Source organism: Lipotes vexillifer, unplaced genomic scaffold (genome assembly GCF_000442215.2).
Source record: "Lipotes vexillifer unplaced genomic scaffold, Lipotes_vexillifer_v1.1 scaffold613, whole genome shotgun sequence".
Classification (NCBI taxonomy): Eukaryota; Metazoa; Chordata; class Mammalia; order Artiodactyla; family Lipotidae; genus Lipotes; species Lipotes vexillifer.
The window spans coordinates 162333-169925 of record NW_006792345.1 but is presented as its reverse complement, the minus strand read 5'-3'; the positions used below and the strand labels follow the sequence as shown (position 1 = coordinate 169925).

The 7593-nt window shown below is 41.5% G+C and overlaps 1 protein-coding gene across 2 annotated transcripts in view; it reads right to left on the bottom strand.

Annotated features, from left to right (window-relative positions):
- Positions 1–7593, bottom strand: part of CANX (calnexin) — a 33084-nt gene that overhangs the window by 16014 nt on the left and 9477 nt on the right. The gene's annotated exons all lie outside the window — the stretch shown is intronic.

Sequence of the window (7593 nt, the reverse complement as noted above, 5' to 3'; positions counted from 1 at the left end):
TCTTCCCGGACCGGGGCACAACCCCGTGTCCCCTGCATTGGCAGGCGGACTCTCAACCACTGCGGCACCAGGGAAGCCCTAACCCCTCTCTTATTGAAAATTAAGGCTTTCAAATCAGAACTTCATTGTATTTCATTTTACAGATAAAGAAAGTGAATCCAGAATGATAAAGCGGTTTTCCTAAAATCAGTTAGTTAAAAGATTCAATTTCAATAAAAATTTCAAAATAAAATTCAAACATAAACAGGTGTCCCCATATAGAATATCATGTTGGCTACACAAATTTAGGGTGTTCAGATACAATTTCAAACTAAATTCCTGCATTTGTAAAGAGCTCTACAATGGACAAAGCCCCTTTTACAGGTTAGTTTAAATGAGTTAAAACATTACAATGAAGTAACAGAAGAGCTAACTAGCCTCATATTAAACAATTTAGATGCTGCTGCTCTTGTCCAAAGACCATCAAGTGTAGATATGGTTTTAAATTAGTGTTTTAAGACTCATCAAAAAAATATATTAAACCACAGACCAGCTATCTTTACCTCTTATTTTCTAAGCCTGTAAGTGCCTTATGTATTGTATTAGTCTGTCATGGATGGTAGTCGGTCCTTTTCCCAAAACCGCAGACCTAAAGATATAAAAACTGAGCCACATGGATGCACAACAAGATTTGGTAGTAGGTAGTATAGAGTTTCAATTCTCCAAGACGAAAAGAGTTCTCTCTGGAGATGGATGGAGGTGAAAGCTGCACAACAATGAGAATGTACTTAATGGCACTGAACTTAATAATGGTTAATATGGTAAGCCTTATGATATGCGTTTTTACTACAGTAAAAAAGATTTTAGGGGCTTCCCTAGTGGCGCAGTAGTTAAGTATCCGCCTGCCAATGCAGGAGACACGGGTTTGAGCCTTGGTCCAGGAAGATCCCACACGCCACGGAGGAACTAAGCCTGTGAGCCACAACTACTGAGCCTGCACTCTAGAGCCCGTGAGCCACAACTACTGAGCCTGTGTGCCACAACTACTGAAGCCCACGCACCTAGAGCCCGTGTTCTTCAACAAGAGAAGCCACTGCAATGAGAAGCCCACGCACTGCAACGAAGAGTAGCCCCTGCTTGCCGCAACTAGAGAAAGCCCACGCACAGCAACGAAGACCCAACACTGCCAAAAATAAATAAAATAAAATAAATTTTTTTTAATTAAAAAAAAGAATAGCTTAATTTTTTTTTTTGGTGTCTTGTAAATCAACTTATTCCAATGCTGAATTTGATGCCTAATTCCTTATAAACTCTATAATCCTTTAAAGTGAGTAACAGTATGTAGAACTAGATTTTCACATATCATTTGGTGGTATTTCTTTTATTTACATATCTTGGGTACTGTTTTCACAAAATGAAAGAAGGTAAAGTTCACTGGATTCCTAAATGCTTAGCATTTAGGCAGTGCAGAAAAAAAAAGTGCTAAAAAAAAAGTGCTAAATAAAATCATTGATAATGTTTCCTAGGATTGGTATTAGTTTTTAGGAGAAACTCTCAATGTCAACATTCTGCTCTAGTTTCTAATATACTAGGAATATCAGTAATTTCATTTATTCACTGGAAAGGCCTCTATTCTCTACTATCAAAATAATATACAATGGCACAGCAACATTGCTTTGATTTACAACTACAAGGGATTCTCTAAAACTAAACAGGTTGATTCAACACTTTTATCTAAATCAACTCTATACAACTCCCAAGTCCTCACAGAAACAATGCTATAAATGGTAGCTGGGTTCCCAGAGATAAGCCACAAAACCAAATTAGCCCAAAACATAGCTAAAACAATATATGCATACAATTGTTAAAACTTTTTAAAAGACAAAATGTGGTAAGCCTAGTAGTAATTAAATGCAGCACAAAACCAGTGGATTAATCCGGACTAAGTACTGATGCTGGAACACCGCTGCTCAAGGAAAAGCTAATCAGGGAGATGAGCTAACTACTTACCTTTTAAAAAGGTAAGACTGATTTTTTTTTTTCTCAATAATTTTTAATTTGTTGATACATTGCTGTTGTGGGCTTAACTGTGCCCCCCTCCCCCCATTCACATGTTGAAGCCCTAACTCCCAATGTAATATTTGGAGATAGGACCTTTAGGGAAGTAATTAAGGTTAAAAGAGGTCATAAGGCTGGGGCCCTAATCCGATAGGCTTGTAATCTATATAAGATGAAGAGAGCCAGGAGTCCATGTGCACATAAGTCCATGTGAGAGGACACAACAAGATGGTGGCCCTCTGCAAGCCGAGGAGAAAGTCCACACCAGAAACCAACTCTGCCAATGCCCTGATCATGGACTTCCAGACTCCAGACTGTGAGAAAATAAATTTCTGTTGTTTAAGCCACCCAGCCTGTGGTACTGTTACGGCAGTCCAAGCAGACTAATACAACTGTCCTTAGGTTAAGCATAATTTTATATAAGGCAGTGCTTCTCAAACTTTAGCATGCATCAGGGGGCTTTTTTTTTTTTTTTCTTGCGTTATGCGGGCCTCTCACTGTTGTGGCCTCTCCCATTTGCGGAGCACAGGCTCCGGACGCGCAGGCTCAGTGGCCATGGCTCACGGACCCAGCCGCTCCGCGGCATGTGGGATCCTCCCGAAACGGGGCACGAACCCGCGTCTCCTGCATCGGCAGGCGGACTCTCAAGCACTGCGCCACCAGGGAAGCCCCATCAGGGGGCTTTTTAAAACAAATCACGGGCTTCCCTGGTGGCGCAGTGGTTAAGAATCTGCCTGCCGGGGGTGGGGTAGTGGTGGTGGTGGTGGTGGGATGAATTGGGAGATTGGGATGGACATATATACACTAATATGTATAAAATGGATAACTAATAAGAACCTGCTACATAAAAAAATAAATAAAATTCAAAAAGAGAAATCCGCCTGCCAATGCAAGGGACACGGGTTTGAGCCTTGGTCCAGGAATATCCTACATGCTGTGGAGCAACTAAGCCCATGCGCCACAACTATTGAGCCTGTGCTCTAGAGCCGACGAGCCACAACTACTGAGCCCACATACCACAACTACTGAAGCTCGCGCGCCTAGAGCCCTTGCTCCGCAAGATGAGAAGCCACCGCAATGAGAAGCCCATGCACTGCAATGAAGAGTAGCCCCCGCTCGCTACAACTAGAGAAAGCCTGCACGCAGCGACAAAGACCCAACACCACCAAAAATAAATAAAATAAATTTATTAAAAAAATTAAAAATAAATTAAAAAAATTGCTGATTCAGTAGATGTGGGCTGGGCCCAGTGGGCTAGGACTTCCCATTTCTAGCAAGTTCCAGGGGATGCAAAGGCTGCTAGCTCAGGAATCACACTTTGAGAACCACTGATTAGGGTTTATGAATAATCAATTTGTGCTTTGTTTTCCAGTTAAAAAAAGCACTTTCACATAGGCACACTGTTTCGCATAAACCTCCCTTGAAGTATTACTCTAATTTTACTTTACATATTAATAACAAAGACTCAGTAAAATAAAAATAACCCAATCATTTACTCATCACAACCAATTAAGAGTCAAAGAATTCATATCCCATATTTCTATTACGCTAGACAAAATGTAGCTGAATACTGAGGAGGTGTGATAGAGACAGGACAGGAAGACTAGTCAGTAAGGGTACTAAAGGGAGTGGTCTGGAATAGGGGGTTCAGGTAGGGTTTAGTGAGGGAAAGTGCAGCTGTAGAACAGCTAGCCCTGGTTGGTGAACCAAAGATCCTGGGAAAGGAGGCATCTGTGTGGGGGAGGCAGAATGACCCAATGAAAGGAAAACAGTTTTCAGGTAGCAGAAGGCTACCATCCCTGTCAGGAACAACAAAGGGATAGGGAGTCTCCAGCAAACTTCAGGAAATGCACTTTGCTCCACCACCGTTTCCCCTACACCCTGAGTTGCAGGACGCAGTTTTTCAGAAGTCTTAGGCACATATCTGTTAACTTTCGCATTATCCAGAGGAACCACTGGATAATAAAAAAAGTAAAGCTGTGGAGGAACCACTACTGCCAAACCATGGTAAACCGATTCTCATAGCTGTGCACTGATGATCCTAACTGATGCTAGTTTTACATATGCTATTTCAACATTTGTAATTTGCCAAGACTCCCGAGAAATTGCTACAGCAAACAGGTCTAGTCCCAAGAGGCACTATGAAGCCAGCCGAAACATTTCACATTTTGTTAAAGACCTGGTCACACTTACAAATAATTCAGGACAATATATTTTAAGGTGATCTTAATTCTCTGCTTCATTAATGAAAATCCAATATTACCAAGAAACAAAATCCACCCTCATTTCAACCCTCCTACCCACACTCCTTATAGCAAATGGAGTCCAAAAAGGATGTTGCACTATTACACTTTCCAGATGAAAACATAGGAGAAATTTTAAGTGATCTTGGGTTTGACAATGAGTTTTCAATACAACATCAAAAGCAAGATACATTATTTGCACAGTATATCTTTTCCAATTCTTTTACTTTCAACCTTTTTGTACCATTATGTTTTGTTTTTTAATAAATTTTTAAAAATTAAAAAAAAAGCAAGATACATGAAAGAAAAAATTGGATAAATTGAACTTTATTAAAATTTAAAACTTCAACTCTATGAAAGAAACTTAAGAGAATTAAAAAACAAAACAAGGTAGGAGAAATATTTGCAAAATACATATCTAATAATGAACTGGTTTCCAAAATGTACAAAGAACACAACTCAACAATAAGAAAACAGGGACTTCCCTGGTGGTCCAGAGGTTACGACTCCGTGCTCCCAGACTTCTCCGGTGGCGCAGTGGTTAAGGATCCGTCTGCCAATGTAGGGGACACGGGTTCAAGCCCTGGTCCAGGAAGATCCCACATGCCACAGAGCAACTAAGCCAGTGAGCCACAAGTACTGAGCCTGCGCTCTAGAGCCCGCAAGCCACAGCTACTGAAGCCCACACACTTAGAGCCCGTGCTCCTCAACAAGAGAAGGTACTACAAAGGCCGTGCACCACAACATGGAGTAGCCCCCCACTCACTGCAACTAGAGAAAGCCCACGTGCAGCAACAAAGATCCAACTCAGCCAAAAAAAAAAAAAAAAAAAAAAAACCCCGACCCGGGTCCCCCCCCCCCTTTAGCTCTGAAGGATGCCACCTCCATTCTCCCAGTGAAGGGTCCACGTCTGGGCCCCAGACATGAGGCCTGCTCTCCTCCTGCCTTTCCTTTCCTGTCTTACTTGCTAGTTCATCCTAGTTGGCTTGGGATGGGGTTGTGAGGAGTTGCCAGCACAAGTAACCCAAAGGCTTATGTTTTAATACCTGTATAGAGATAGGAGTTGAGTATTTGGAACTTCCTGAGGTAGGGAATTGGAACTGTGAAACCTATCCTGTACACACATGTTCACAATTAACCTAGGATCCTTGAAAGACTGCCCTCTAAATGGTACACCCAAAAAAAAAAAAAAAAAAAAAAAGACCCCATGCTCCCAATGCAGGGGGCCCCAGGTTCGATTCCTGGTCAGGGGACTAGATCCCACACACCACGACTAGGAGTCCGCATGATGCAACTAAAGATCCCGCATGTCACAACTAATACCCACAGCCAAATAAATTAAAAAATAAATATTTTTTAAAAATAAGAAAACCACTCAATTATAAAATGGCCAAAAGATCTGAACAGATACCTCACCAAAGAAGATATTCAGATGGCATATGAAAAGATCAAACATCATTTGCCATTAAATGACTGCAAATTAAAACAACAATGAGGGCCTTCCCTGGTGGCGCAGTGGTTAAGAGTTTGCCTGCCCATGCAGGGGACATGGGTTCAATCCCTGGTCCAGGAAGATCCCACATCCCGCAGAGCAACTAAGCCCATGCGCCACAACTACTGAGCCTGTGCTCTAGAGCCCTTGAGCCACAGCTACTGAACCCGCGTGCCACAACTACTGAAGCCCGCAAGCCTAGAGCCCGTGCTCTGAAACAAGAGAAGCCACCGCAATAAGAAGCCCGCACACCGCAATGAAGAATAATCCCCACTCGCCGCAACTAGAGAAAGCCCGCACGCAGCAATGAAGACCCAACACAGCCAAAGATAAATTTTAAAAAATAAATAAAATAAAACAAAACAATGAGATACTACTATACACCTATTAGCATGGCTAAGATTAAAAAAACTGGCAAGGATGTGAAGTAATGGGAACTCTCATTTCACTGCTGGTGAAAATCCAAAATAGTACAGCCACTCTGGAACATAGTTTGGCAATTTCTTACAAAGCTAACTATAGACTTACCACAGGATTCAGCAATCATGCTCACAGGTACTTGCCCAACTGATCTGAAAGCTTACGAATGCACAAAAACTCGCACACAAATGTTTATAGAAGCTTTATCCATAAGCACCCAAAACTTGAAGAAACCAAAATGTTCTTCAGTAGGGGAATGAATAAACCAACTGTAGTACACCCATACAATGGAATATTGTTCAGAAATTAAAAGATGAGCTATCTAAAATGAATCACTTTGCCATACAGCAGAAATTAACACAACATTGTAAATAAACTATAAACTATACTTCAATTAAAAAAAAAGAGCTATCAAGCCAAAAACAGACTTGGATGAATCTTTAATACCTATTGCTAAGTGAAAGAAGCCAGTCTGAAAAGGCGACATGCTATAGAATTCCAATTAGATCACATTCTGAAAAAGGCAAAACTCTAGATACCAAAAAAAAAAAAAAAAGTCAGTGGTCGTCAGAGGTTTAGGGGAGGGGGTCAGGTTGAATAGGTAAGCACAGGGGACTTTCTTAGGCAGTGAAACCATTCTGTTATGATGCCATAATTATGGATACATGACACTATCCATCTTTCAAATCCCATGAAACTTTATAGCACAAAGAATGAATCTTCATGTATGAAAACAATTTTTAATATATTTTTAAAAACTTATTTTATTTATTTATTTTTGGCTACATTGGACCTTTGTTGCTGCACGCAGGCTTTCTCTAGTTGCGGTGAGGGAGGTTACTCTTTGTTGCAGTGCGCAGGCTCCTCACTGTGGTGGCTTCTCTTGTGTGGAGCATGGGACCTAGGTGTGCGGGCTTCAGTAGTTGTCGCACGCAGGCTCAGTAGTTGTGGCTCGCGGGCTCTAGAGCACAGGCTCAGCAGTTGTGGCACACGGGCTTAGTTACTCGGTGGCATGTGGGATCTTCCCGGACCAGGGCTCGAACCTGTGTCCCCTGCATTGGCAGGTGGATCCTTAACCATTGCACCACCAGGGAAGCCCCATGTATGAAAATTTGAGGTTGAGTGATCCAACGATGGCACACAGGATGTGACAAAACAATCTAACTGTATTATAAACATACAAAACAACCTCACTGAATGGGGTGGAGGGAAAAGATGTTAACCTAAGTAACTGGAAATGAGTGGAGTCTGTAAAACCAGACTGTACAAAAGCACTGTTCAAGTTGAGTAAGTTGTTTCACATGAATATACAGGTTAACAATTCGGATACTGCTATATATGTATATCAAAATTTAACAACTAAATAAATGGATTGTGCGAGCCACTTTCAGTGTTGGGTGT